Raw genomic sequence first — 27,929 nt, forward strand, 5'->3', positions numbered from 1 at the left:
GAAATGGAGAATTCCCTGCAGTGCAAGGCAGTAAATCACAAATATGGTCACTCGCTTTGGTTGTTAGTTTACTCGAAAGTTTAAAGATGAGTTTTTGATTTCGTTTACTGAATCATTACCCTGAAATGGAATTGTATAATGATTTGCTAAATACTATTTTAAAACTTGTCAATTGAGTCGCAAAACTAATAAAACTGATTTTTTAAAATTTCTCTCCTAACTCATTAGTCAGAATCGGCTCGTTGGTATAAGGGTATGATTCTCGCTTTGGGTGCGAGAGGTCGCGGGTTCAAATCCCGGACGAGCCCATAATTTTACCAAACTTAGAAAAATGGCTGCTGAAGATTCGACTTGCATCAATAAGGCAACCTTTGCACACTTTTAGAAAAGAGATATTTATAAATTATTTTCCGACAATCCATACGTTTGTGGAGCGTATGTCTGGCTCGTTGGTCTAGGGGCATGATTCTCGCTTAGGGTGCGAGAGGTCCCGGGTTCAACTCCCGGTCGAGCCCATATTTTTTAACATACTGCATTATGATGCCTGCATTTCAATTCAAGTTATGAAATTCGACAGAAAAACAAAAATAGAAATTCTCACAATTATACTGACCGGGGATTTTGCGACCACATCGGAATGTGCCAACAAGTAGACAATCATGGCAATGAAATGGAGAATTCCCTGCAGTGCAAGGCAGTAAATCACAAATATGGTCACTCGCTTTGGTTGTTAGTTTACTCGAAAGTTTAAAGATGAGTTTTTGATTTCGTTTACTGAATCATTACCCTGAAATGGAATTGTATAATGATTTGCTAAATACTATTTTAAAACTTGTCAATTGAGTCGCAAAACTAATAAAACTGATTTTTTAAAATTTCTCTCCTAACTCATTAGTCAGAATCGGCTCGTTGGTATAAGGGTATGATTCTCGCTTTGGGTGCTAGAGGTCTCGGTTTCAAATCCCGGACGAGCCCCTAATTTTACCAAACTTAGAAAAATGGCTGCTGAAGATTCGACTTGCATCAATAAGGCAACCTTTGAACTCTTTTAGAAAAGAGATATTTATAAATTATTTTCCGACAATCCATACGCTTGTTGAATGTATGTCTGGCTTGTTGGTCTAGGGGCATGATTCTCGCTTATGGTGCGAGAGGTCCCGGGTTCAACTCCCTGACGAGCCCATAATTTTTAACATATTGCATTATGATGCCTTCATTTCAATTCAAGTTATGAAATTCGACAGAAAAACAATAATAGAAATTCTCACAATTATATTGACCGGGGATTTTGCGACCACATCGGAATGTGCCAACAAGTAGACAATAATGGCAATGAAATGGGGAATTCCCTGCAGTGCAAGGCAGTAAATCACAAATATGGTCACTCGCTGTGGCTGTTAGTTTTCTCGAAAGTTTAAAGATGAGTTTTTAATTTTGTTTACTGAATCATTACCCTGAAATGGAATTGTATAAAGATTTGCTAAATACTATTTTAAAACTTGTCAATTGAGTCGCAAAACTGAATAAAACTGATTTTTTTTATTTCTCTCCTAACTCATTAGTCAGAATCGGCTCGCTGGTATAAGGGTATGATTCTCGCTTTGGGTGCGAGAGGTCGCGGGTTCAAATCCCGGACGAGCCCATAATTTTACCAAACTTAGAAAAATGGCTGCTGAAGATTCGACTTGCATCAATAAGGCAACCTTTGCACACTTTTAGAAAAGAGATATTTATAAATTATTTTCCGACAATCCATACGTTTGTGGAGCGTATGTCTGGCTCGTTGGTCTAGGGGCATGATTCTCGCTTAGGGTGCGAGAGGTCCCGGGTTCAACTCCCGGACGAGCCCATATTTTTTAACATACTGCATTTCAATTCAAGTTATGAAATTCGACAGAAAAACAAAAATAGAAATTCTCACAATTATACTGACCGGGGATTTTGCGACCACATCGGAATGTGCCAACAAGTAGACAATCATGGCAATGAAATGGAGAATTCCCTGCAGTGCAAGGCAGTAAATCACAAATATGGTCACTCGCTTTGGTTGTTAGTTTACTCGAAAGTTTAAAGATGAGTTTTTGATTTCGTTTACTGAATCATTACCCTGAAATGGAATTGTATAATGATTTGCTAAATACTATTTTAAAACTTGTCAATTGAGTCGCAAAACTAATAAAACTGATTTTTTAAAATTTCTCACCTAACTCATTAGTCAGAATCGGCTCGTTGGTATAAGGGTATGATTCTCGCTTTGGGTGCGAGAGGTCGCGGGTTCAAATCCCGGACGAGCCCATAATTTTACCAAACTTAGAAAAATGGCTGCTGAAGATTCGACTTGCATCAATAAGGCAACCTTTGCACACTTTTAGAAAAGAGATATTTATAAATTATTTTCCGACAATCCATACGTTTGTGGAGCGTATGTCTGGCTCGTTGGTCTAGGGGCATGATTCTCGCTTAGGGTGCGAGAGGTCCCGGGTTCAACTCCCGGACGAGCCCATATTTTTTAACATACTGCATTATGATGCCTGCATTTCAATTCAAGTTATGAAATTCGACAGAAAAACAAAAATAGAAATTCTCACAATTATACTGACCGGGGATTTTGCGACCACATCGGAATGTGCCAACAAGTAGACAATCATGGCAATGAAATGGAGAATTCCCTGCAGTGCAAGGCAGTAAATCACAAATATGGTCACTCGCTTTGGTTGTTAGTTTACTCGAAAGTTTAAAGATGAGTTTTTGATTTCGTTTACTGAATCATTACCCTGAAATGGAATTGTATAATGATTTGCTAAATACTATTTTAAAACTTGTCAATTGAGTCGCAAAACTAATAAAACTGATTTTTTAAAATTTCTCTCCTAACTCATTAGTCAGAATCGGCTCGTTGGTATAAGGGTATGATTCTCGCTTTGGGTGCTAGAGGTCTCGGTTTCAAATCCCGGACGAGCCCCTAATTTTACCAAACTTAGAAAAATGGCTGCTGAAGATTCGACTTGCATCAATAAGGCAACCTTTGAACTCTTTTAGAAAAGAGATATTTATAAATTATTTTCCGACAATCCATACGCTTGTTGAATGTATGTCTGTCTTGTTGGTCTAGGGGCATGATTCTTGCTTATGGTGCGAGAGGTCCCGGGTTCAACTCCCTGACGAGCCCATAATTTTTAACATATTGCATTATGATGCCTTCATTTCAATTCAAGTTATGAAATTCGACAGAAAATAATAATAGAAATTCTCACAATTATACTGACCGGAGATTTTACGACCACATCGGAATGTGCCAACAAGTAGACAATAATGGCAATGAAATGGGGAATTCCCTGCAGTGCAAGGCAGTAAATCACAAATATGGTCACTCGCTGTGGCTGTTAGTTTTCTCGAAAGTTTAAAGATGAGTTTTTAATTTTGTTTACTGAATCATTACCCTGAAATGGAATTGTATAAAGATTTGCTAAATACTATTTTAAAACTTGTCAATTGAGTCGCAAAACTGAATAAAACTGATTTTTTTTTTATTTCTCTCCTAACTCATTAGTCAGAATCGGCTCGTTGGTATAAGGGTATGATTCTCGCTTTGGGTGCGAGAGGTCTCGGTTTCAAATCCCGGACGAGCCCCTAATTTTACCAAATTTAGAAAAATGGCTGCTGAAGATTCGACTTGCATCAATAAGGCAACCTTTGAACTCTTTTAGAAAAGAGATATTTATAAATTATTTTCCGACAATCCATACGCTTGTTGAATGTATGTCTGGCTTGTAGGTCTAGGGGCATGATTCTCGCTTAGGGTGCGAGAGGTCCCGGGTTCAACTCCCGGACGAGCCCATGTTTTTTAACATACTGCATTATGATGCCTGCATTTCAATTCAAGTTATAAAATTCGACAGAAAAACAAAAATAGAAATTCTCACAATTATACTGACCGGAGATTTTGCGACCACATCGGAATGTGCCAACAAGTAGACAATAATGGCAATGAAATGGGGAATTCCCTGCAGTGCAAGGCAGTAAATCACAAATATGGTCACTCGCTGTGGCTGTTAGTTTTCTCGAAAGTTTAAAGATGAGTTTTTAATTTTGTTTACTGAATCATTACCCTGAAATGGAATTGTATAAAGATTTGCTAAATACTATTTTAAAACTTGTCAATTGAGTCGCAAAACTGAATAAAACTGATTTTTTTTTTATTTCTCTCCTAACTCATTAGTCAGAATCGGCTCGTTGGTATAAGGGTATGATTCTCGCTTTGGGTGCGAGAGGTCTCGGTTTCAAATCCCGGACGAGCCCCTAATTTTACCAAATTTAGAAAAATGGCTGCTGAAGATTCGACTTGCATCAATAAGGCAACCTTTGAACTCTTTTAGAAAAGAGATATTTATAAATTATTTTCCGACAATCCATACGCTTGTTGAATGTATGTCTGGCTTGTAGGTCTAGGGGCATGATTCTCGCTTAGGGTGCGAGAGGTCCCGGGTTCAACTCCCGGACGAGCCCATGTTTTTTAACATACTGCATTATGATGCCTGCATTTCAATTCAAGTTATAAAATTCGACAGAAAAACAAAAATAGAAATTCTCACAATTATACTGACCGGGGATTTTGCGACCACATCGGAATGTGCCAACAAGTAGACAATCATGGCAATGAAATGGAGAATTCCCTGCAGTGCAAGGCAGTAAATCACAAATATGGTCACTCGCTTTGGTTGTTAGTTTACTCGAAAGTTTAAAGATGAGTTTTTAATTTTGTTTACTGAATCATTACCCTGAAATGGAATTGTATAAAGATTTGCTAAATACTATTTTAAAACTTGTCAATTGAGTCGCAAAACTGAATAAAACTGATTTTTTTTTTATTTCTCTCCTAACTCATTAGTCAGAATCGGCTCGTTGGTATAAGGGTATGATTCTCGCTTTGGGTGCGAGAGGTCGCGGGTTCAAATCCCGGACGAGCCCATAATTTTACCAAATTTAGAAAAATGGCTGCTGAAGATTCGACTTGCATCAATAAGGCAACCTTTGAACTCTTTTAGAAAAGAGATATTTATAAATTATTTTCCGACAATCCATACGCTTGTTGAATGTATGTCTGGCTTGTAGGTCTAGGGGCATGATTCTCGCTTAGGGTGCGAGAGGTCCCGGGTTCAACTCCCGGACGAGCCCATATTTTTTAACATACTGCATTATGATGCCTGCATTTCAATTCAAGTTATGAAATTCGACAGAAAAACAAAAATAGAAATTCTCACAATTATACTGACCGGGGATTTTGCGACCACATCGGAATGTGCCAACAAGTAGACAATCATGGCAATGAAATGGAGAATTCCCTGCAGTGCAAGGCAGTAAATCACAAATATGGTCACTCGCTTTGGTTGTTAGTTTACTCGAAAGTTTAAAGATGAGTTTTTGATTTCGTTTACTGAATCATTACCCTGAAATGGAATTGTATAATGATTTGCTAAATACTATTTTAAAACTTGTCAATTGAGTCGCAAAACTAATAAAACTGATTTTTTAAAATTTCTCTCCTAACTCATTAGTCAGAATCGGCTCGTTGGTATAAGGGTATGATTCTCGCTTTGGGTGCTAGAGGTCTCGGTTTCAAATCCCGGACGAGCCCCTAATTTTACCAAACTTAGAAAAATGGCTGCTGAAGATTCGACTTGCATCAATAAGGCAACCTTTGAACTCTTTTAGAAAAGAGATATTTATAAATTATTTTCCGACAATCCATACGCTTGTTGAATGTATGTCTGGCTTGTTGGTCTAGGGGCATGATTCTCGCTTATGGTGCGAGAGGTCCCGGGTTCAACTCCCTGACGAGCCCATAATTTTTAACATATTGCATTATGATGCCTTCATTTCAATTCAAGTTATGAAATTCGACAGAAAAACAATAATAGAAATTCTCACAATTATACTGACCGGGGATTTTGCGACCACATCGGAATGTGCCAACAAGTAGACAATAATGGCAATGAAATGGGGAATTCCCTGCAGTGCAAGGCAGTAAATCACAAATATGGTCACTCGCTGTGGCTGTTAGTTTTCTCGAAAGTTTAAAGATGAGTTTTTAATTTTGTTTACTGAATCATTACCCTGAAATGGAATTGTATAAAGATTTGCTAAATACTATTTTAAAACTTGTCAATTGAGTCGCAAAACTGAATAAAACTGATTTTTTTTTTATTTCTCTCCTAACTCATTAGTCAGAATCGGCTCGTTGGTATAAGGGTATGATTCTCGCTTTGGGTGCTAGAGGTCTCGGTTTCAAATCCCGGACGAGCCCCTAATTTTACCAAACTTAGAAAAATGGCTGCTGAAGATTCGACTTGCATCAATAAGGCAACCTTTGAACTCTTTTAGAAAAGAGATATTTATAAATTATTTTCCGACAATCCATACGCTTGTTGAATGTATGTCTGGCGCGTTGGTCTAGGTGCATGATTCTCGCTTAAAGTGCGAGTGGTCTTGGGTTCAACACTCGGACGAGCCCATAGTTTTTAACATATTGCATTATGATGCCTGCATTTCAATTCAAGTTATGAAATTCGACAGAAAAACAAAAATAGAAATTCTCACAATTATACTGACCGTGGATTTTGCGACCACATCGGAATGTGCCAACAAGTAGACAATCATGGCAATGAAATGGAGAATTCCCTGCAGTGCAAGGCAGTAAATCACAAATATGGTCACTCGCTTTGGTTGTTAGTTTACTCGAAAGTTTAAAGATGAGTTTTTGATTTCGTTTACTGAATCATTACCCTGAAATGGAATTGTATAATGATTTGCTAAATACTATTTTAAAACTTGTCAATTGAGTCGCAAAACTAATAAAACTGATTTTTTAAAATTTCTCTCCCAACTCATTAGTCAGAATCGGCTCGTTGGTATAAGGGTATGATTCTCGCTTTGGGTGCGAGAGGTCGCGGGTTCAAATCCCGGACGAGCCCATAATTTTACCAAACTTAGAAAAATGGCTGCTGAAGATTCGACTTGCATCAATAAGGCAACCTTTGCACACTTTTAGAAAAGAGATATTTATAAATTATTTTCCGACAATCCATTCGTTTGTGGAGCGTATGTCTGGCTCGTTGGTCTAGGGGCATGATTCTCGCTTAGGGTGCGAGAGGTCCCGGGTTCAACTCCCGGACGAGCCCATATTTTTTAACATACTGCATTATGATGCCTGCATTTCAATTCAAGTTATGAAATTCGACAGAAAAACAAAAATAGAAATTCTCACAATTATACTGACCGGGGATTTTGCGACCACATCGGAATGTGCCAACAAGTAGACAATCATGGCAATGAAATGGAGAATTCCCTGCAGTGCAAGGCAGTAAATCACAAATATGGTCACTCGCTTTGGTTGTTAGTTTACTCGAAAGTTTAAAGATGAGTTTTTGATTTCGTTTACTGAATCATTACCCTGAAATGGAATTGTATAATGATTTGCTAAATACTATTTTAAAACTTGTCAATTGAGTCGCAAAACTAATAAAACTGATTTTTTAAAATTTTTCTCCTAACTCATTAGTCAGAATCGGCTCGTTGGTATAAGGGTATGATTCTCGCTTTGGGTGCGAGAGGTCGCGGGTTCAAATCCCGGACGAGCCCATAATTTTACCAAACTTAGAAAAATGGCTGCTGAAGATTCGACTTGCATCAATAAGGCAACCTTTGCACACTTTTAGAAAAGAGATATTTATAAATTATTTTCCGACAATCCATACGTTTGTGGAGCGTGTGTCTGGCTCGTTGGTCTACGGGCATGATTCTCGCTTAGGGTGCGAGAGGTCCCGGGTTCAACTCCCGGACGAGCCCATATTTTTTAACATACTGTATTATGATGCCTGCATTTCAATTCAAGTTATGAAATTCGACAGAAAAACAAAAATAGAAATTCTCACAATTATACTGACCGGGCATTTTGCGACCACATCGGAATGTGCCAACAAGTAGACAATAATGGCAATGAAATGGGGAATTCCCTGCAGTGCAAGGCAGTAAATCACAAATATGGTCACTCGCTGTGGCTGTTAGTTTTCTCGAAAGTTTAAAGATGAGTTTTTAATTTTGTTTACTGAATCATTACCCTGAAATGGAATTGTATAAAGATTTGCTAAATACTATTTTAAAACTTGTCAATTGAGTCGCAAAACTGAATAGAACTGATTTTTTGTTATTTCTCTCCTAACTCATTAGTCAGAATCGGCTCGTTGGTATAAGGGTATGATTCTCGCTTTGGGTGTGAGAGTTCGCGGGTTCAAATCCCGGACGAGCCCATAATTTTACCAAACTTAGAAAAATGGCTGCTGAAGATTCGACTTGCATCAATAAGGCAACCTTTGCACACTTTTAGAAAAGAGATATTTATAAATTATTTTCCGACAATCCATACGTTTGTGGAGCGTATGTCTGGCTCGTTGGTCTAGGGGCATGATTCTCGCTTAGGGTGCGAGAGGTCCCGGGTTCAACTCCCGGACGAGCCCATATTTTTTAACATACTGCATTATGATGCCTGCATTTCAATTCAAGTTATGAAATTCGACAGAAAAACAAAAATAGAAATTCTCACAATTATACTGACCGGGGATTTTGCGACCACATCGGAATGTGCCAACAAGTAGACAATCATGGCAATGAAATGGAGAATTCCCTGCAGTGCAAGGCAGTAAATCACAAATATGGTCACTCGCTTTGGTTGTTAGTTTACTCGAAAGTTTAAAGATGAGTTTTTGATTTCGTTTACTGAATCATTACCCTGAAATGGAATTGTATAATGATTTGCTAAATACTATTTTAAAACTTGTCAATTGAGTCGCAAAACTAATAAAACTGATTTTTTAAAATTTCTCTCCTAACTCATTAGTCAGAATCGGCTCGTTGGTATAAGGGTATGATTCTCGCTTTGGGTGCGAGAGGTCGCGGGTTCAAATCCCGGACGAGCCCATAATTTTACCAAACTTAGAAAAATGGCTGCTGAAGATTCGACTTGCATCAATAAGGCAACCTTTGCACACTTTTAGAAAAGAGATATTTATAAATTATTTTCCGACAATCCATACGCTTGTGGAGCGTATGTCTGGCTCGTTGGTCTAGGGGCATGATTCTCGCTTTGGGTGCGAGAGGTCCCGGGTTCAACTCCCGGACGAGCCCATATTTTTTAACATACTGCATTATGATGCCTGCATTTCAATTCAAGTTATGAAATTCGACAGAAAAAACAATAATAGAAATTCTCACAATTATACTGACCGGGGATTTTGCGACCACATCGGAATGTGCCAACAAGTATACAATAATGGCAATGAAATTGGGAATTCCCTGCAGTGCAAGGCAGTAAATCACAAATATGGTCACTCGCTTTGGCTGTTAGTTTTCTCGAAAGTTTAAAGATGAGTTTTTAATTTCGTTTACTGAATCATTACCCTGAAATGGAATTGTATAAAGATTTGCTAAATACTATTTTAAAACTTGTCAATTGAGTCGCAAAACTGAATAAAACTGATTTTTTTTATTTCTCTCCTAACTCATTAGTCAGAATCGGCTCGTTGGTATAAGGGTATGATTCTCGCTTTGGGTGCGAGAGGTCGCGGGTTCAAATCCCGGACGAGCCCATAATTTTACCAAACTTAGAAAAATGGCTGCTGAAGATTCGACTTGCATCAATAAGGCAACCTTTGCACACTTTTAGAAAAGAGATATTTATAAATTATTTTCCGACAATCCATACGTTTGTGGAGCGTATGTCTGGCTCGTTGGTCTAGGGGCATGATTCTCGCTTAGGGTGCGAGAGGTACCGGGTTCAACTCCCGGACGAGCCCATATTTTTTAACATACTGCTTTATGATGCCTGCATTTCAATTCAAGTTATGAAATTCGACAGAAAAACCAAAATAGAAATTCTCACAATTATACTGACCGGGGATTTTGCGACCACATCGGAATGTGCCAACAAGTAGACAATCATGGCAATGAAATGGAGAATTCCCTGCAGTGCAAGGCAGTAAATCACAAATATGGTCACTCGCTTTGGTTGTTAGTTTACTCGAAAGTTTAAAGATGAGTTTTTGATTTCGTTTACTGAATCATTACCCTGAAATGGAATTGTATAATGATTTGCTAAATACTATTTTAAAACTTGTCAATTGAGTCGCAAAACTAATAAAACTGATTTTTTAAAATTTCTCTCCTAACTCATTAGTCAGAATCGGCTCGTTGGTCTAGGGGTATGATTCTCGCTTTGGGTGCGAGAGGTCTCGGGTTCAAACCCCGGACGAGCCCCTAATTTTACCAAATTTAGAAAAATGGCTGCTGAAGATTCGACTTGCATCAATAAGGCAACATTTGAACACTTTTAGAAAAGAGATATTTATAAATTATTTTCCGACAATCCATACGTTTGTTGAATGTATGTCTGGCTTGTTGGTCTAGGGGCATGATTCTCGCTTAGGGTGCGAGAGGTCCCGGGTTCAACTCCCGGACGAGCCCATAATTTTTAACATATTGCATTATGATGCCTGCATTTCAATTCAAGTTATGAAATTCGACAGAAAAACAATAATAGAAATTCTCACAATTATACTGACCGGGGATTTTGCGACCATATCGGAATGTGCCAACAAGTAGACAATAATGGCAATGAAATGGGGAATTCCCTGCAGTGCAAGGCAGTAAATCACAAATATGGTCACTCGCTTTGGTTGTTAGTTTACTCGAAAGTTTAAAGATGAGTTTTTGATTTCGTTTACTGAATCATTACCCTGAAATGGAATTGTATAATGATTTGCTAAATACTATTTTAAAACTTGTCAATTGAGTCGCAAAACTAATAAAACTGATTTTTTAAAATTTCTCTCCTAACTCATTAGTCAGAATCGGCTCGTTGGTATAAGGGTATGATTCTCGCTTTGGGTGCGAGAGGTCGCGGGTTCAAATCCCGGACGAGCCCATAATTTTACCAAACATAGAAAAATGGCTGCTGAAGATTCGACTTGCATCATTAAGGCAACCTTTGCACACTTTTAGAAAAGAGATATTTATAAATTATTTTCCGACAATCCATACGTTTGTGGAGCGTATGTCTGGCTCGTTGGTCTAGGGGCATGATTCTCGCTTAGGGTGCGAGAGGTCCCGGGTTCAACTCCCGGACGAGCCCATATTTTTTAACATACTGCATTATGATGCCTGCATTTCAATTCAAGTTATGAAATTCGACAGAAAAACAAAAATAGAAATTCTCACAATTATACTGACCGGGGATTTTGCGACCACATCGGAATGTGCCAACAAGTAGACAATCATGGCAATGAAATGGAGAATTCCCTGCAGTGCAAGGCAGTAAATCACAAATATGGTCACTCGCTTTGGTTGTTAGTTTACTCGAAAGTTTAAAGATGAGTTTTTGATTTCGTTTACTGAATCATTACCCTGAAATGGAATTGTATAATGATTTGCTAAATACTATTTTAAAACTTGTCAATTGAGTCGCAAAACTAATAAAACTGATTTTTTAAAATTTCTCTCCTAACTCATTAGTCAGAATCGGCTCGTTGGTATAAGGGTATGATTCTCGCTTTGGGTGCGAGAGGTCGCGGGTTCAAATCCCGGACGAGCCCATAATTTTACCAAACTTAGAAAAATGGCTGCTGAAGATTCGACTTGCATCAATAAGGCAACCTTTGCACACTTTTAGAAAAGAGATATTTATAAATTATTTTCCGACAATCCATAAGCTTGTGGAGCGTATGTCTGGCTCGTTGGTCTAGGGGCATGATTCTCGCTTTGGGTGCGAGAGGTCCCGGGTTCAACTCCCGGACGAGCCCATATTTTTTAACATACTGCATTATGATGCCTGCATTTCAATTCAAGTTATGAAATTCGACAGAAAAACAAAAATAGAAATTCTCACAATTATACTGACCGGGGATTTTGCGACCACATCGGAATGTGCCAACAAGTAGACAATCATGGCAATGAAATGGAGAATTCCCTGCAGTGCAAGGCAGTAAATCACAAATATGGTCACTCGCTTTGGTTGTTAGTTTACTCGAAAGTTTAAAGATGAGTTTTTGATTTCGTTTACTGAATCATTACCCTGAAATGGAATTGTATAATGATTTGCTAAATACTATTTTAAAACTTGTCAATTGAGTCGCAAAACTAATAAAACTGATTTTTTAAAATTTCTCTCTTAACTCATTAGTCAGAATCGGCTCGTTGGTCTAGGGGTATGATTCTCGCTTTGGGTGCTAGAGGTCTCGGGTTCAAATCCCGGACGAGTCCCTAATTTTACCAAATTTAGAAAAATGGCTGCTGAAGATTCGACTTGCATCAATAAGGCAACCTTTGAACTCTTTTAGAAAAGAGATATTTATAAATTATTTTCCGACAATCCATACGTTTGTTGAATGTATGTCTGGCTTGTTGGTCTAGGGGCATGATTCTCGCTTAGGGTGCGAGAGGTCCCGGGTTCAACTCCCGGACGAGCCCATAATTTTTAACATATTGCATTATGATGCCTGCATTTCAATTCAAGTTATGAAATTCGACAGAAAAAACAATAATAGAAATTCTCACAATTATACTGACCGGGGATTTTGCGACCACATCGGAATGTGCCAACAAGTATACAATAATGGCAATGAAATTGGGAATTCCCTGCAGTGCAAGGCAGTAAATCACAAATATGGTCACTCGCTTTGGCTGTTAGTTTTCTCGAAAGTTTAAAGATGAGTTTTTAATTTCGTTTACTGAATCATTACCCTGAAATGGAATTGTATAAAGATTTGCTAAATACTATTTTAAAACTTGTCAATTGAGTCGCAAAACTGAATAAAACTGATTTTTTTTATTTCTCTCCTAACTCATTAGTCAGAATCGGCTCGTTGGTATAAGGGTATGATTCTCGCTTTGGGTGCGAGAGGTCGTGGGTTCAAATCCCGGACGAGCCCATAATTTTACCAAACTTAGAAAAATGGCTGCTGAAGATTCGACTTGCATCAATAAGGCAACCTTTGCACACTTTTAGAAAAGAGATATTTATAAATTATTTTCCGACAATCCATACGTTTGTGGAGCGTATGTCTGGCTCGTTGGTCTATGGGCATGATTCTCGCTTAGGGTGCGAGAGGTACCGGGTTCAACTCCCGGACGAGCCCATATTTTTTAACATACTGCTTTATGATGCCTGCATTTCAATTCAAGTTATGAAATTCGACAGAAAAACCAAAATAGAAATTCTCACAATTATACTGACCGGGGATTTTGCGACCACATCGGAATGTGCCAACAAGTAGACAATCATGGCAATGAAATGGAGAATTCCCTGCAGTGCAAGGCAGTAAATCACAAATATGGTCACTCGCTTTAGTTGTTAGTTTACTCGAAAGTTTAAAGATGAGTTTTTGATTTCGTTTACTGAATCATTACCCTGAAATGGAATTGTATAATGATTTGCTAAATACTATTTTAAAACTTGTCAATTGAGTCGCAAAACTAATAAAACTGATTTTTTAAAATTTCTCTCCTAACTCTTTAGTCAGAATCGGCTCGTTGGTCTAGGGGTATGATTCTCGCTTTGGGTGCGAGAGGTCTCGGGTTCAAACCCCGGACGAGCCCCTAATTTTACCAAATTTAGAAAAATGGCTGCTGAAGATTCGACTTGCATCAATAAGGCAACATTTGAACACTTTTAGAAAAGAGATATTTATAAATTATTTTCCGACAATCCATACGTTTGTTGAATGTATGTCTGGCTTGTTGGTCTAGGGGCATGATTCTCGCTTAGGGTGCGAGAGGTCCCGGGTTCAACTCCCGGACGAGCCCATAATTTTTAACATATTGCATTATGATGCCTGCATTTCAATTCAAGTTATGAAATTCGACAGAAAAACAATAATAGAAATTCTCACAATTATACTGACCGGGGATTTTGCGACCATATCGGAATGTGCCAACAAGTAGACAATAATGGCAATGAAATGGGGAATTCCCTGCAGTGCAAGGCAGTAAATCACAAATATGGTCACTCGCTTTGGTTGTTAGTTTACTCGAAAGTTTAAAGATGAGTTTTTGATTTCGTTTACTGAATCATTACCCTGAAATGGAATTGTATAATGATTTGCTAAATACTATTTTAAAACTTGTCAATTGAGTCGCAAAACTAATAAAACTGATTTTTTAAAATTTCTCTCCTAACTCATTAGTCAGAATCGGCTCGTTGGTATAAGGGTATGATTCTCGCTTTGGGTGCGAGAGGTCGCGGGTTCAAATCCCGGACGAGCCCATAATTTTACCAAACATAGAAAAATGGCTGCTGAAGATTCGACTTGCATCAATAAGGCAACCTTTGCACACTTTTAGAAAAGAGATATTTATAAATTATTTTCCGACAATCCATACGTTTGTGGAGCGTATGTCTGGCTCGTTGGTCTCGGGGCATGATTCTCGCTTAGGGTGCGAGAGGTCCCGGGTTCAACTCCCGGACGAGCCAATATTTTTTAACATACTGCATTATGATGCCTGCATTTCAATTCAAGTTATGAAATTCGACAGAAAAACAAAAATAGAAATTCTCACAATTATACTGACCGGGGATTTTGCGACCACATCGGAATGTGCCAACAAGTAGACAATCATGGCAATGAAATGGAGAATTCCCTGCAGTGCAAGGCAGTAAATCACAAATATGGTCACTCGCTTTGGTTGTTAGTTTACTCGAAAGTTTAAAGATGAGTTTTTGATTTCGTTTACTGAATCATTACCCTGAAATGGAATTGTATAATGATTTGCTAAATACCATTTTAAAACTTGTCAATTGAGTCGCAAAACTAATAAAACTGATTTTTTAAAATTTCTCTCCTAACTCATTAGTCAGAATCGGCTCGTTGGTATAAGGGTATGATTCTCGCTTTGGGTGCGAGAGGTCGCGGGTTCAAATCCCGCACGAGCCCATAATTTTAACAAACTTAGAAAAATGGCTGCTGAAGATTCGACTTGCATCAATAAGGCAACCTTTGCACACTTTTAGAAAAGAGATATTTATAAATTATTTTCCGACAATCCATACGTTTGTGGAGCGTATGTCTGGCTCGTTGGTCTAGGGGCACCATTCTCGCTTAGGGTGCGAGAGGTCCCGGGTTCAACTCCCGGACGAACCCATAGTTTTTAACATACTGCATTATGATGCCTGCATTTCAATTCAAGTTATGAAATTCGAAAGAAAAACAAAAATAGAAATTCTCATAATTATACTGACCGGGGATTTTGCGACCACATCGGAATGTGCCAACAAGTAGACAATCATGGCAATGAAATGGAGAATTCCCTGCAGTGCAAGGCAGTAAATCACAAATATGGTCACTCGCTTTGGTTGTTAGTTTACTCGAAAGTTTAAAGATGAGTTTTTGATTTCGTTTACTGAATCATTACCCTGAAATGGAATTGTATAATGATTTGCTAAATACTATTTTAAAACTTGTCAATTGAGTCGCAAAACTAATAAAACTGATTTTTAAAAATTTCTCTTTTAACTCATTAGTCAGAATCGGCTCGTTGGTCTAGGGGTATGATTCTCGCTTTGGGTGCGAGAGGTCTCGGCTTCAAATCCCGGACGAGCCCCTAATTTTACCAAATTTAGAAAAATGGCTGCTGAAGATTCGACTTGCATCAATAAGGCAACCTTTGAACACTTTTAGAAAAGAGATATTTATAAATTATTTTCCGACAATCCATACGTTTGTTGAATGTATGTCTGGCTTGTTGGTCTAGGGGCATGATTCTCGCTTAGGGTGCGAGAGGTCACGGGTTCAACTCCCGGACGAGCCCATAATTTTTAACATATTGCATTATGATGCCTGCATTTCAATTCAAGTTATGAAATTCGACAGAAAAACAATAATAGGAATTCTCACAATTATACTGACCGGGGATTTTGCGACCACATCGGAATGTGCCAACAAGTAGACAATAATGGCAATGAAATGGGGAATTCCCTGCAGTGCAAGGCAGTAAATCACAAATATGGTCACTCGCTTTGGCTGCTAGTTTTCTCGAAAGTTTAAAGATGAGTTTTTAATTTCGTTTACTGAATCATTACCCTGAAATGGAATTGTATAAAGATTTGCTAAATACTATTTTAAAATTTGTCAATTGAGTCGCAAAACTGAATAAAACTGATTTTTTTAAATTTCTCTCCTAACTCATTAGTCAGAATCGGCTCGTTGGTCTAGGAGTGTGATTCTCGCTTTGGGTGCGAGAGGTCTCGGGTTCAAATCCCGGACGAACTCAAAATTTTACCAAATTTAGAAAAATGGCTGCTGAAGATTCGACTTGCATCAATAAGGCAACCTTTGCACACTTTTAGAAAAGAGATATTTATAAATTATTTTCCGACAATCCAGACGTTTGTGGAGCGTATGTCTGGCTCGTTGGTCTAGGGGCATGATTCTCGCTTAGGGTGCGAGAGGTCCCGAGTTCAACTCCCGGACGAGCCCGTACTTTTTAACATCTTGCATTATGATGCCTTCATTTCAATTCAAGTTATGAAATTCGACAGAAAAACAATAATAGGAATTCTCACAATTATACTGACCGGGGATTTTGCGACCACATCGGAATGTGCCAACAAGTAGACAATCATGGCAAGGAAATGGAGAATTCCCTGCAGTGCAAGGCAGTAAATCACAAATATAGTCACTCGCTTTGGCTGTTAGTTTACTCGAAATTTAAAGATCAGTTTTTGATTTCGTTTACTGAATCATTACACTGAAATGGAATTGTATAAAGATTTCTAAATACTATTTTAAAACTTGTCAATTGAGTCGCAAAACTGAATAAAACTGATTTTTTTTTAATTTCTCTCCTAACTCATTAGTCAGAATCGGCTCGTTGGTATAAGGGTATGATTCTCGCTTTGGGTGCGAGAGGTCGCGGATTCAAATCCCGGACGAGCCCATAATTTTACCAAACTTAGAAAAATGGCTGCTGAAGATTCGACTTGCATCAATAAGGCAACGTTTGCACACTTTTAGAAAAGAGATATTTATAAATTATTTTCCGACAATCCATACGTTTGTTGAATGTATATCTGGCGCGTTGGTCTAGGTCCATGATTCTCGCTCAGGGTGCGAGAGGTCCCGGGTTCAACTCCCGGACGATTTTTTAACATATTGCATTATGATGCCTGCAGTTCAATTCAAGTTATGAAATTCGACAGAAAAACAATAATAGAAATTCTCACAATTATACTGAGCGGGGATTTTGCGACCACATCGGAATGTGCCAACAAGTAGACAATAATGGCACTGAAATGGAGAATTCCCTGCAGTGCAAGGCAGTAAATCACAAATATGGTCACTCGCTTTGGCTGTTAGTTTTCTCGAAAGTTTAAAGATGAGTTTTTAATTTCGTTTACTGAATCATTTCCCTGAAATGGAATTGTATAAAGATTTGCTAAATACTATTTTAAAACTTGTCAATTGAGTCGCAAAACTGAATAAAACTGATTTTTTTTTATTTCTCTCCTAACTCATTAGTCAGAATCGGCTCGTTGGTATAAGGGTATGATTCTCGCTTTGGGTGCGAGAGGTCGCGGATTCAAATCCCGGACGAGCCCATAATTTTACCAAACTTAGAAAAATGGCTGCTGAAGATTCGACTTGCATCAATAAGGCAACCTTTGCACACTTTTAGAAAAGAGATATTTATAAATTATTTTCCGACAATCCAGACGTTTGTGGAGCGTATGTCTGGCTCGTTGGTCTAGGGGCATGATTCTCGCTTAGGGTGCGAGAGGTCCCGAGTTCAACTCCCGGACGAGCCCGTACTTTTTAACATCTTGCATGATGATGCCTTCATTTCAATTCAAGTTATGAAATTCGACAGAAAAACAATAATAGGAATTCTCACAATTATACTGACCGGGGATTTTGCGACCACATCGGAATGTGCCAACAAGTAGACAATCATGGCAAGGAAATGGAGAATTCCCTGCAGTGCAAGGCAGTAAATCACAAATATAGTCACTCGCTTTGGCTGTTAGTTTACTCGAAATTTAAAGATCAGTTTTTGATTTCGTTTACTGAATCATTACACTGAAATGGAATTGTATAAAGATTTCTAAATACTATTTTAAAACTTGTCAATTGAGTCGCAAAACTGAATAAAACTGATTTTTTTTTAATTTCTCTCCTAACTCATTAGTCAGAATCGGCTCGTTGGTCTAGGGGTATGATTCTCGCTTTGGGTGCTTGAGGTCTCGGGTTAAAATACCGGACGAGCCCATAATTTTACCAAACATAGAAAAATGGCTGCTGAAGATTCGACTTGCATCAATAAGGCAACGTTTGCACACTTTTAGAAAAGAGATATTTATAAATTATTTTCCGACAATCCATACGTTTGTTGAATGTATATCTGGCGCGTTGGTCTAGGTCTATGATTCTCGCTTAAAGTGCGAGTGGTCCAGGGTTCAACTCCCGGACGATTTTTTAACATATTGCATTATGATGCCTGCAGTTCAATTCAAGTTATGAAATTCGACAGAAAAACAATAATAGAAATTCTCACAATTATACTGAGCGGGGATTTTGCGACCACATCGGAATGTGCCAACAAGTAGACAATAATGGCACTGAAATGGAGAATTCCCTGCAGTGCAAGGCAGTAAATCACAAATATGGTCACTCGCTTTGGCTGTTAGTTTTCTCGAAAGTTTAAAGATGAGTTTTTAATTTCGTTTACTGAATCATTTCCCTGAAATGGAATTGTATAAAGATTTGCTAAATACTATTTTAAAACTTGTCAATTGAGTCGCAAAACTGAATAAAACTGATTTTTTTTTATTTCTCTCCTAACTCATTAGTCAGAATCGGCTCGTTGGTATAAGGGTATGATTCTCGCTTTGGGTGCGAGAGGTCGCGGATTCAAATCCCGGACGAGCCCATAATTTTACCAAACTTAGAAAAATGGCTGCTGAAGATTCGACTTGCATTAATAAGGCAACCTTTGCACACTTTAAGAAAAGAGATATTTATAAATTATTTTCCGACAATCCATACGTTTGTTGAATGTATGTCTGGCTCATTGGTCTAGGGGCATGATTTTCGCTCAGGGTGCGAGAGGTCCCGGGTTCAACTCCCGGACGATTTTTTAACATATTGCATTATGATGCCTGCATTTCAATTCAAGTTATGAAATTCGACAGAAAAACAAAAATAGAAATTCTCACAATTATACTGACCGGGGATTTTGCGACCATATCGGAATGTGCCAACAAGTAGACAATCATGGCAATGAAATGGAGAATTCCCTGCAGTGCAAGGCAGTAAATCACAAATATGGTCACTCGCTATGTCTGTAAGTTTACTGGAAAGTTTAAAGATGAGTTTTTGATTTCGTTTACTGAATCATTACCCTGAAATGGAATTGTATAAAGATTTGCTAAATACTATTTTAAAACTTGTCAATTGAATCGCAAAACTGAATAAAACTGATTTTTTTTATATTTCTCTCCTAACTCATTAGTCAGAATTGGCTCGTTGGTATAAGGGTATGATTCTCGCTTTGGGTGCGAGAGGTCGCGGATTCAAATCCCGGACGAGCCCATAATTTTACCAAACTTAGAAAAATGGCTGCTGAAGATTCGACTTGCATCAATAAGGCAACCTTTGCACACTTTTAGAAAAGAGATATTTATAAATTATTTTCCGACAATCCATACGTTTGTTGAATGTATATCTGGCGCGTTAGTCTAGGTGCATGATTCTCGCTTAAAGTGCGAGTGGTCCAGGGTTCAACTCCCGGACGAGCCCTCATTTTTTAACATATTGCATTATGATGCCTGCATTTCAATTCAAGTTTATGAAATTCGACAGAAAAACAATAATAGAAATTTTCACAATTATACTGACCGGTGATTTTGCGACCACATCGGAATGTGCCAACAAGTAGACAATCATGGCAATGAAATGGAGAATTCCCTGCAGTGCAAGGCAGTAAATCACAAATATGGTCACTCGCTTTGTCTGTTAGTTTACTCGAAAGTTTAAAGATGAGTTTTTGATTTCGTTTACTGAATCATTACCCTGAAATGGAATTGTATAAAGATTTGCTAAATACTATTTTAAAACTTGTCAATTGAGTCGCAAAACTGAATAAAACTGATTTTTTTTAATTTCTCTCCTAACTCATCAGTCAGAATCGGCTCGTTGTTGTAGGGGTATTATTCTCGCTTTGGGTGCGAGAGGTCTCGGGTTCAAATACCGGACGAGCCCATAATTTTACCAAACTTAGAAAAATGGCTGCTGAAGATTCGACTTGTATCAATAAGGCAACCTTTGCACACTTTTAGAAAAGAGATATTTATAAATTATTTTCCGACAATCCATACGTTTGTTGAATGTATGTCTGGCTCGTTGGTCTAGGGGCATGATTCTCGCTTAGGGTGCGAGAGGTCCCGGGTTCAACTCACGGACGATTTTTTAACATATTCCATTATGATGCCTGCATTTCAATTCAAGTTATGAAATTCGACAGAAAAACCAAAATAGAAATTCTCACAATTATACTGACCGGGGATTTTGCGACCACATCGGAATGTGCCAACAAGTAGACAATCATGGCAATGAAATGGAGAATTCCCTGCAGTGCAAGGCAGTAAATCACAAATATGGTCACTCGCTTTGTCTGTTAGTTTACTCGAAAGTTTAAAGATGAGTTTTTGATTTCGTTTACTGAATCATTACCCTGAAATGGAATTGTATGAAGATTTGCTAAATACTATTTTAAAACTTGTCAATTGAGTCGCAAAACTGAATAAAACTGATTTTTTTTAAATTTCTCTCTAACTCATTAGTCAGAATCGGCTCGTTGTTCTAGGGGTATGATTCTCGCTTTGGGTGCGAGAGGTCTCGGTTTCAAATCCCGGACGAGCCCCTAATTTTACCAAATTTAGAAAAATGGCTGCTGAAGATTCGACTTGCATCAATAAGGCAACCTTTGAACACTTTTAGAAAAGAGATATTTATAAATTATTTTCCGACAATCCATACGTTTGTTGAATGTATGTCTGGCTTGTTGGTCTAGGGGCATGATTCTCGCTTTGGGTGCGAGAGGTCTCGGGTTCAAATCCCGGACGAGCCCATAATTTTTAACATACTGCATTATGATGCCTGCATTTCAATTCAAGTTATGAAATTCGACAGAAAAACAAAAATAGAAATTCTCACAATTATACTGACCGGGGATTTTGCGCCCACATCGGAATGTGCCAACAAGTAGACAATAATGGCAATGAAATGGGGAATTCCCTGCAGTGCAAGGCAGTAAATCACAAATATGGTCACTCGCTTTGGCTGTTAGTTTTCTCGAAAGTTTAAAGATGAGTTTTTGATTTCGTTTACTGAATCATTACCCTGAAATGGAATTGTATAATGATTTGCTAAATACTATTTTAAAACTTGTCAATTGAGTCGCAAAACTGAATAAAACTTATTTTTTTTATTTTTCTCCTAACTCATTAGTCAGAATCGGCTCGTTGGTCTAGGGGTATGATTCTCGCTTTGGGTGCGAGAGGTCTAGGGTTCAAATCCTGGACGAGCCCATGATTTTACCAAATTTAGAAAAATGGCTGCTGACGATTCGACTTGCATCAATAAGGCAACCTTTGAACACTTTTAGAAAAGAGATATTTATAAATTATTTTCCGACAATCCATACGTTTTTTGAATGTATGTCTGGCTCGTTGGTCTAGGGGCATGATTCTCGCTTAGGGTCCAAGAGGTCCCGGGTTCAACTCCCGGACGAGCCCACAATTTTTAACATATTGCATTATGATGCCTGCATTTCAATTCAAGTTATGAAATTCGACAGAAAAACAATAAAAGAAATTTTCACAATTATACTGACCGGTGATTTTGCGACCACATCGGAATGTGCCAACAAGCAGACAATAATGGCAATGAAATGGAGAATTCCCTGCAGTGCAAGGCAGTAAATCACAAATATGGTCACTCGCTTTGGCTGTTAGTTTTCTCGAAAGTTTAAAGATGAGTTTTTAATTTCGTTTACAGAATCATTACCCTGAAATGGAATTGTATAGAAATTTGCTAAATTCTATTTTAAAACTTGTCAATTGAGTCGCAAAACTGAATAAAACTGATTTTTTTTAATTTCTCTCCTAACTCATCAGTCAGAATCGGCTCGTTGGTCTAGGGGTATGATTCTCGCTTTGGGTGCGAGAGGTCTCGGGTTCAATTACCGGACGAGCCCATAATTTTACCAAACTTAGAAAAATGGCTGCTGAAGATTCGACTTGCATCAATAAGGCAACCTTTGCACACTTTCAGAAAAGAGATATTTATAAATTATTTTCCGACAATCCATACGTTTGTTGAATGTATGTCTGGCTCGTTGGTCTAGGGGCATGATTCTCGCTTAGGGTGCGAGAGGTCCCGGGTTCAACTCCCGGACGATTTTTTAACATATTGCATTATGATGCCTGCATTTCAATTCAAGTTATGAAATTCGACAGAAAAACAAAAATAGAAATTCTCACAATTATACTGAGCGGGGATTTTGCGACCACATCGGAATGTGCCAACAAGTAGACAATCATGGCAATGAAATGGAGAATTCCCTGCAGTGCAAGGCAGTAAATCACAAATATGGTCACTCGCTTTGTCTGTTAGTTTACTCGAAAGTTTAAAGATGAGTTTTTGATTTCGTTTACTGAATCATTACCCTGAAATGGAATTGTATAAAAATTTGCTAAATACTATTTTAAAACTTGTCAATTGAGTCGCAAAACTGAATAAAACTGATTTTTTTTTTAATTTCTCTCTAACTCATTAGTCAGAATCGGCTCGTTCTTCTAGGAGTATGATTCTCGCTTTGAGTGCGAGAGGTCTCAGGTTCAAACCCCGGACGAGCTCCTAATTTTACCAAATTTAGAAAAATGGCTGCTGAAGATTCGACTTGCATCAATAAGGCAACCTTTGCACACTATTAGAAAAGAGATATTTATAAATTATTTTCCGACAATCCATACGTTTGTTGCATGTATGTCCTGCTCGTTGGTCTAGGGGCATGATTCTCGCTTAGGGTGCGAGAGGTCCCGGGTTCATCTCCCGGACGATGTTTTAACATATTGCATTATGATGCCTGCATTTCAATTCAAGTTATGAAATCCGACAGAAAAACAATAATAGAAATTCTCACAATTATACTGACCGGGGATTTTGCGACCACATCGGAATATGCCAACAAGTAGACAATAATGGCAATGAAATGGAGAATTCCCTGCAGTGCAAGCCAGTAAATCACAAATATGGTCATTCGCTATGGCTGTTAGTTTTCTCGAAAGTTTAAAGATGACTTTTTGATTTCGTTTACTGAATCATTACCCTGAAATGGAATTGTATAAAGATTTGCTAAATACTGTTTTAAAACTTGTCAATTGAGTCGCAAAACTGAATAAAACTGATTTTTTTTAATTTCTCTCCTAACTCAATAGTCAGAATCGGCTCGTTGGTCTAGGGGTATGATTCTCGCTTTGGGTGCGAGAGGTCTCGGGTTCAAATCCCGGACGAGACCACTTTTTTTAACATATTGCATTATTATGCCTGCATTTCAATTCAAGTTATGAAATTCGACAGAAAAACAATAATAGAAATTCTCACAATTATACTGAACGGGGATTTTGCGACCATATCGGAATGTGCCAACAAGTAGACAATAATGGCAATGAAATGGAGAATTCCCTGCAGTGCAAGGCAGTAAATCACAAATATGGTCACTCGCTTTGGCTGTTAGTTTTCTCGAAAGTTTAAAGATGAGTTTTTGATTTCGTTTACTGAATCATTACCCTGAAATGGAATTGTATAAAGATTTGCAAAATACTGTTTTAAAACTTGTCAATTTAGTCGCAAAACTGAATAAAACTGATTTTTTTTAATTTCTCTCCTAACTCATTGGTCAGAATCGGCTCGTTGGTCTAGGGGTATGATTTTCGCTTTGGGTGCGAGAGGTCTCGGGTTCAAATCCCGGACGAGCCCACAATTTTGCCAAAGTTAGAAAAATGGCTGCTGAAGATTCGACTTGCATCAATAAGGCAACCTTTGAACACTTTTAGAAAAGAGATATTTATAAATTATTTTCCGACCTATACATACGTTTGTTGAATGTATGTCTGGCTCGTTGGCCTAGGGGCATGATTCTTGCTTAGGGTGCGAGAGGTCCCGGGTTCAACTCCCGGACGAGCCCATATTTTTTAACATATTGCATTATGATGCCTGCATTTCAATTCAAGTTATGAAATTCGACAGAAAAACAAAAATAGAAATTCTCACAATTATACTGACCGGGGATTTTGCGACCACATCGGAATGTGCCAACAAGTAGACAATCATGGCAATGAAATGGAGAATTCCCTGCAGTGCAAGGCAGTAAATCACAAATATAGTCACTCGCTTTGGCTGTTAGTTTACTCGAAATTTAAAGATCAGTTTTTGATTTCGTTTACTGAATCATTACCCTGAAATGGAATTGTATAAAGATTTGCTAAATACTGTTTTAAAACTTGTCAATTGAGTCGCAAAACTGAATAAAACTGATTTTTTTTAATTTCTCTCCTAACTCAATAGTCAGAATCGGCTCGTTGGTCTAGGGGTATGATTGTCGCTTTGGGTGCGAGAGGTCTCGGGTTCAAATCCCGGACGAGACCACTTTTTTTAACATATTGCATTATCATGCCTGCATTTCAATTCAAGTTATGAAATTCGACAGAAAAACAATAATAGAAATTCTCACAATTATACTGACCGGGGATTTTGCGACCACATCGGAATGTGCCAACAAGTACACAATAATGGCAATGAAATGGAGAATTCCCTGCAGTGCAAGGCAGTAAATCACAAATATGGTCACTCGCTTTGGCTGTTAGTTTTCTCGAAAGTTTAAAGATGAGTTTTTGATTTCGTTTACTGAATCATTTCCCTGAAATGGAATTGTATAAAGATTTGCTAAATACTGTTTTAAAACTTGTCAATTGAATCGCAAAACTGAATAAAACTGATTTTTTTTAATTTCTCTCCTAACTCATTAGTCAGAATCGGCTCGTTGGTCTAGTGGTATGATTCTCGCTTTGGGTGCGTGAGGTCTCGGGTTCAAATCCCGGACGAGCCTATAATTTTGCCAAAGTTAGAAAAATGGCTGCTGAAGATTCGACTTGCATCAATAAGGCAACCTTTGAACACTTTTAGAAAAGAGATATTTATAAATTATTTTCCGACCTATACATACGTTAGTTGAATGTATGTCTGGCTCGTTGGCCTAGGGGCATGATTCTCGCTTAGGGTGCGAGAGGTCTCGGGTTCAACTCCCAGACGAGCCCACATTTTTTAACATATTGCATTATGATGCCTGCATTTCAATTCAAGGTATGACATTCGACAGAAAAACAATAATAGAAATTCTCACAATTATACTGACCGGGGATTTTGCGACCACATCGGAATGTGCCAACAAGTAGACAATAATGGCAATGAAATGGAGAATTCCCTGCAGTGCAAGGCAGTAAATCACAAATATGGTCACTCGCTTTGGCTGTTAGTTTTCTTGAAAGTTTAAAGATGAGTTTTTGATTTCGTTTACTGAATCATTACCCTGAAATGGAATTGTATAAAGATTTGCTAAATACTGTTTTAAAACTTGTCAATTGAGTCGCAAAACTGAATAAAACTGATTTTTTTTTAATTTTTCTCCTAACTCAATAGTCAGAATCGGCTCGTTGGTCTAGGGTATGATTCTCGCTTTGGGTGCGAGAGGTCTCGGGTTCAAATCCCGGACGAGCCCACTTTTTTTAACATATTGCATGATTATGCCTGCATTTCAATTCAAGTTATGAAATTCGACAGAAAAACAATAATAGAAATTCTCACAATTATACTGACCGGGGATTTTGCGACCACATCGGAATGTGCCAACAAGAAGACAATAATGGCAATGAAATAGAGAATTCCCTGCAGTGCAAGGCAGTAAATCACAAATATGGTCACTCGCTTTGGCTGTTAGTTTTCTCGAAAGTTTAAAGATGAGTTTTTGATTTCGTTTACTGAATCATTACCCTGAAATGGAATTGTATAAAGATTTGCTAAATACTGTTTTAAAACTTGTCAATTGAGTCGCAAAACTGAATAAAACTGATTTTTTTTTAATTTCTCTCCTAACTTATTAGTCAGAATCGGCTCGTTGGTCTAGGGATATGATTCTCGCTTTGGGTGCGAGAGGTCTCGGCTTCAAATCCCGGACGAGCCCATAATTTTACCGAAGTTAGAAAAATGGCTGCTGAAGATTCGACTTGCATCAATAAGGCAACATTTGAACACTTTTAGAAAAGAGATATTTATAAATTATTTTCCGACCTATACGTACGGTTGTTGAATTTATGTCTGGCTCGTTGGTCTAAGGGCATGATTCTCGCTTAGGGTGCGAGAGGTCCCGGGTTCAACTCCCGGACGAGCCCATATTTTTTAACATATTGCATTATGATGCCTGCATTTCAATTCAAGTTATGAAATTCGACAGAAAAACAAAAATAGAAATTCTCACAATTATACTGACCGGGGATTTTGCGACCACATCGGAATATGCCAACAAGTAGACAATAATGGCAATGAAATGGAGAATTCCCTGCAGTGCAAGGCAGTAAATCACAAATATAGTCACTCGCTTTTGCTGTTAGTTTTCTCGAAAGTTTAAAGATTAGTTTTTGATTTCGTTTACTGAATCATTACCCTGAAATGGAATTGTATAAAGATTTGCTAAATACTGTTTTAAAACTTGTCAATTGAGTCGCAAAACTGAATAAAACTGATTTTTTTTAATTTTTCTCCTAACTCAATAGTCAGCATTGGCTCGTTGGTCTAGGGGTATGATTTTCGCTTTGGGTGCGAGAGGTCTCGGGTTCAAATCCCGGACGAGCCCATAATTTTACCAAACTTAGAAAAATGGCTGCTGAAGATTCGACTTGCATCAATAAGGCAACCTTTGCACACTATTAGAAAAGAGATATTTATAAATTATTTTCCGACAATCCATACGTTTGTTGCATGTATGTCCTGCTCGTTGGTCTAGGGGCATGATTCTCGCTTAGGGTGCGAGAGGTCATTTCAATTCAAGTTATGAAATTCGACACAAAAACAAAAATAGAAATTCTCACAATTATACTGACCGGGGATTTTGCGACCACATCGGAATGTGCCAACAAGTAGACAATAATGGCAATGAAATGGAGAATTCCCTGCAGTGCAAGGCAGTAAATCACAAATATGGTCACTCGCTTTGGCTGTTAGTTTTCTCGAAAGTTTAAAGATGAGTTTTTGATTTTGTTTACTGAATCATTACCCTGAAATGGAATTGTATAAAGATTTGCTAAATACTGTTTTAAAACTTGTCAATTGAGTCGCAAAACTGAATAAAACTGATTTTTTTTAATTTCTCTCCTAACTCATTAGTCAGAATCGGCTCGTTGGTCTAGGGGTATGATTCTCGCTTTGGGTGCGAGAGGTCTCGGGTTCAAATGCCGGACGAGCCCATAATTTTGCCAAAGTTAGAAAAATGGCTGCTGAAGATTCGACTTGCATCAATAAGGCAACCTTTGAACACTTTTAGAAAAGAGATATTTATAAATTATTTTCCGACCTATACATACGTTTGTTGAATGTATGTCTGGCTCGTTGGCCTAGGGGCATGATTCTCGCTTAGGGTGCGAGAGGTCCCGGGTTCAACTCCCGGACGAGCCTATATTTTTTAACATATTGCATTATGATGCCTGCATTTCAATTCAAGTTATGAAATTCGACAGAAAAACAAAAATAGAAATTCTCACAATTATACTGACCGGG

General features: G+C 38.0%; 25 non-coding genes across 25 annotated transcripts; all 25 read left to right on the forward strand.

Annotated features, from left to right (window-relative positions):
- Positions 1 to 1,777: 1,777 nt before the first annotated feature.
- Positions 1,778 to 1,849, forward strand: TRNAP-AGG (transfer RNA proline (anticodon AGG)). The gene has a single exon. It is a non-coding gene; the product is annotated as a tRNA-Pro (tRNA).
- A 581-nt stretch (positions 1,850 to 2,430) lies between these two features.
- Positions 2,431 to 2,502, forward strand: TRNAP-AGG (transfer RNA proline (anticodon AGG)). The gene has a single exon. It is a non-coding gene; the product is annotated as a tRNA-Pro (tRNA).
- A 4,604-nt stretch (positions 2,503 to 7,106) lies between these two features.
- Positions 7,107 to 7,178, forward strand: TRNAP-AGG (transfer RNA proline (anticodon AGG)). Its single transcript has one exon. It is a non-coding gene; the product is annotated as a tRNA-Pro (tRNA).
- A 1,263-nt stretch (positions 7,179 to 8,441) lies between these two features.
- Positions 8,442 to 8,513, forward strand: TRNAP-AGG (transfer RNA proline (anticodon AGG)). Its single transcript has one exon. It is a non-coding gene; the product is annotated as a tRNA-Pro (tRNA).
- A 595-nt stretch (positions 8,514 to 9,108) lies between these two features.
- Positions 9,109 to 9,180, forward strand: TRNAP-UGG (transfer RNA proline (anticodon UGG)). Its single transcript has one exon. It is a non-coding gene; the product is annotated as a tRNA-Pro (tRNA).
- Positions 9,181 to 9,776: 596 nt separating this feature from the next.
- Positions 9,777 to 9,848, forward strand: TRNAP-AGG (transfer RNA proline (anticodon AGG)). The gene has a single exon. It is a non-coding gene; the product is annotated as a tRNA-Pro (tRNA).
- Positions 9,849 to 10,236: 388 nt separating this feature from the next.
- TRNAP-UGG (transfer RNA proline (anticodon UGG)) lies at positions 10,237 to 10,308 on the forward strand. The gene has a single exon. It is a non-coding gene; the product is annotated as a tRNA-Pro (tRNA).
- A 135-nt stretch (positions 10,309 to 10,443) lies between these two features.
- Positions 10,444 to 10,515, forward strand: TRNAP-AGG (transfer RNA proline (anticodon AGG)). Its single transcript has one exon. It is a non-coding gene; the product is annotated as a tRNA-Pro (tRNA).
- Positions 10,516 to 11,110: 595 nt separating this feature from the next.
- On the forward strand, positions 11,111 to 11,182 carry TRNAP-AGG (transfer RNA proline (anticodon AGG)). The gene has a single exon. It is a non-coding gene; the product is annotated as a tRNA-Pro (tRNA).
- Positions 11,183 to 11,777: 595 nt separating this feature from the next.
- Positions 11,778 to 11,849, forward strand: TRNAP-UGG (transfer RNA proline (anticodon UGG)). Its single transcript has one exon. It is a non-coding gene; the product is annotated as a tRNA-Pro (tRNA).
- A 595-nt stretch (positions 11,850 to 12,444) lies between these two features.
- TRNAP-AGG (transfer RNA proline (anticodon AGG)) lies at positions 12,445 to 12,516 on the forward strand. Its single transcript has one exon. It is a non-coding gene; the product is annotated as a tRNA-Pro (tRNA).
- A 1,056-nt stretch (positions 12,517 to 13,572) lies between these two features.
- TRNAP-UGG (transfer RNA proline (anticodon UGG)) lies at positions 13,573 to 13,644 on the forward strand. The gene has a single exon. It is a non-coding gene; the product is annotated as a tRNA-Pro (tRNA).
- A 135-nt stretch (positions 13,645 to 13,779) lies between these two features.
- Positions 13,780 to 13,851, forward strand: TRNAP-AGG (transfer RNA proline (anticodon AGG)). The gene has a single exon. It is a non-coding gene; the product is annotated as a tRNA-Pro (tRNA).
- Positions 13,852 to 14,446: 595 nt separating this feature from the next.
- On the forward strand, positions 14,447 to 14,518 carry TRNAP-AGG (transfer RNA proline (anticodon AGG)). Its single transcript has one exon. It is a non-coding gene; the product is annotated as a tRNA-Pro (tRNA).
- Positions 14,519 to 14,906: 388 nt separating this feature from the next.
- Positions 14,907 to 14,978, forward strand: TRNAP-UGG (transfer RNA proline (anticodon UGG)). The gene has a single exon. It is a non-coding gene; the product is annotated as a tRNA-Pro (tRNA).
- A 1,470-nt stretch (positions 14,979 to 16,448) lies between these two features.
- On the forward strand, positions 16,449 to 16,520 carry TRNAP-AGG (transfer RNA proline (anticodon AGG)). The gene has a single exon. It is a non-coding gene; the product is annotated as a tRNA-Pro (tRNA).
- Positions 16,521 to 17,776: 1,256 nt separating this feature from the next.
- On the forward strand, positions 17,777 to 17,848 carry TRNAP-AGG (transfer RNA proline (anticodon AGG)). The gene has a single exon. It is a non-coding gene; the product is annotated as a tRNA-Pro (tRNA).
- A 3,248-nt stretch (positions 17,849 to 21,096) lies between these two features.
- TRNAP-UGG (transfer RNA proline (anticodon UGG)) lies at positions 21,097 to 21,168 on the forward strand. The gene has a single exon. It is a non-coding gene; the product is annotated as a tRNA-Pro (tRNA).
- Positions 21,169 to 23,547: 2,379 nt separating this feature from the next.
- On the forward strand, positions 23,548 to 23,620 carry TRNAP-UGG (transfer RNA proline (anticodon UGG)). Its single transcript has one exon. It is a non-coding gene; the product is annotated as a tRNA-Pro (tRNA).
- Positions 23,621 to 24,008: 388 nt separating this feature from the next.
- TRNAP-UGG (transfer RNA proline (anticodon UGG)) lies at positions 24,009 to 24,080 on the forward strand. Its single transcript has one exon. It is a non-coding gene; the product is annotated as a tRNA-Pro (tRNA).
- Positions 24,081 to 25,137: 1,057 nt separating this feature from the next.
- Positions 25,138 to 25,209, forward strand: TRNAP-UGG (transfer RNA proline (anticodon UGG)). Its single transcript has one exon. It is a non-coding gene; the product is annotated as a tRNA-Pro (tRNA).
- Positions 25,210 to 25,807: 598 nt separating this feature from the next.
- TRNAP-UGG (transfer RNA proline (anticodon UGG)) lies at positions 25,808 to 25,878 on the forward strand. The gene has a single exon. It is a non-coding gene; the product is annotated as a tRNA-Pro (tRNA).
- A 598-nt stretch (positions 25,879 to 26,476) lies between these two features.
- TRNAP-AGG (transfer RNA proline (anticodon AGG)) lies at positions 26,477 to 26,548 on the forward strand. The gene has a single exon. It is a non-coding gene; the product is annotated as a tRNA-Pro (tRNA).
- A 389-nt stretch (positions 26,549 to 26,937) lies between these two features.
- On the forward strand, positions 26,938 to 27,009 carry TRNAP-UGG (transfer RNA proline (anticodon UGG)). The gene has a single exon. It is a non-coding gene; the product is annotated as a tRNA-Pro (tRNA).
- A 746-nt stretch (positions 27,010 to 27,755) lies between these two features.
- Positions 27,756 to 27,827, forward strand: TRNAP-AGG (transfer RNA proline (anticodon AGG)). Its single transcript has one exon. It is a non-coding gene; the product is annotated as a tRNA-Pro (tRNA).
- Positions 27,828 to 27,929: the final 102 nt, after the last annotated feature.

Source organism: Saccoglossus kowalevskii, chromosome 22, assembly GCF_978046115.1.
Source record: "Saccoglossus kowalevskii chromosome 22, keSacKowa6.1, whole genome shotgun sequence".
In the NCBI taxonomy this organism is placed as follows: domain Eukaryota; kingdom Metazoa; phylum Hemichordata; class Enteropneusta; family Harrimaniidae; genus Saccoglossus; species Saccoglossus kowalevskii.